Source organism: Anoplopoma fimbria, chromosome 12 (genome assembly GCF_027596085.1).
Source record: "Anoplopoma fimbria isolate UVic2021 breed Golden Eagle Sablefish chromosome 12, Afim_UVic_2022, whole genome shotgun sequence".
NCBI classification, from domain to species: Eukaryota; Metazoa; Chordata; class Actinopteri; order Perciformes; family Anoplopomatidae; genus Anoplopoma; species Anoplopoma fimbria.
Window position 1 is genome coordinate 18,097,024 of NC_072460.1, and position 1,531 is coordinate 18,098,554.

A 1,531-nucleotide genomic window follows, 5' to 3' on the forward strand; every position below is an offset into this window, starting at 1 on the left:
ACAAATGCAATAAAGTTGTCCATGAATATGAGATATGAGTTTAAAGATAATTATATTCCCTCCTCAGCAGTGTGAATGTTAGTTTATGGCTTTTGTCAGTTACACCTACAGTCTAACGCGTTGTCTTTTTGATTCTTCACAGTACTTTTGTACTTCACAGTACCATCTGCTTTTTCAGAGAGTATAAACGCCTCCGTACATACGCAGAGTTCAGGCGGCGTCTGCGGAGGCTCACCCCTCAGAGCCAAGCGCGAGTATAAACAAAGATTCAGTCTTTGGTTAGAACTGATTTATGTGTTATACAGATAAATCAGTGACATTTAATCACTTAAGACATTTAAGTTGACAGCTGAGTCACTATTTGTAGTTGTACCTGTGCACTGTGAGGGTGTAAAGAATCAGACCCCTTAGAGGGCAGGATATGTTTCTTGTAAAAGGAAAATCCACTTAATATTATTAAAACGTTGCATCAGCAGAAAACTGATTCATGAGCAAGAAACATATTTCCATTAAAACAGAAGATTTTATCACATTACTTTTCCAATTTGTCAAAATTGTAGCTGGATGGATCACTCAGGCAATTTTTTGTACTGCTTTTTGAAATTAAAAAGAAATAAGTGACCTCACTTTAAACATGCACTCAAAATCAACTCTAAAAGTCACTTCAAATTATACGGGCATCCATTTTCTCTCTTACTTTGGAATTAGTTTAACTTTTAAAGACACATACATATAACCGTTATGCATTTTGTTCCCTTGTCACAATCTGTACTGCTACATTTTTCTTTTATCTTAAAATACTTTATTAGGATTAAATACTAAATAAGGATTAATCCTCAGTTTGTTTGGGCTCTGCTGTACTCAAAAGTCATCATTGAATTTTTCTAATTATTTGTAAAAAAGTAATACCTTTGATTTTACTGTTTCCTCTGTAACAAGTTTGTCTGAATGTCAGTATTGTTTTATTCTTAAAGCAATGGATCTTTTCAAATTCAGTTTTTGACTAACATTTCGATATGTTATGTACAACACAAAGATTCAACCAGTCTTTACTTAATTTCTCATATAGACTATCTTACATTCAGAAAATCCATTGTCATCCCCATTCATTGATACAACCAATGTGTTAATGATTGAATTGTTTACTAGAGTACAGAATTCTTTACAAGAGCACAAAGTTCTTTATAGCTTTAACAAAAACAAACAAAAAAACTGTCTGGAGAGGTTCACTGACAGATTATTTCACACATTAACTTTCAGAGGGTAGCATTCGGTTGCCCTTTCAAATCTGAAAGAATTTGGATGTATTTGTGATTTAAATTCCTGCTCTTTGAGCAAGGCACTTCTCACTTACGTGCTTCAAGCTGGATAAAGTTCACTAGCCAACAGACACAAGAATATAGAGTAACTAGCTAGTGGGAAAAAGTAGCCAGGTGGGAGGGCCATGCCTAATGTTTCTTCCTGGCATACAGGCTACATTTGTATAAGGACTACAGAGAAAGAGAGAGAGGAGGAGGAAGAGGTAGAGGGA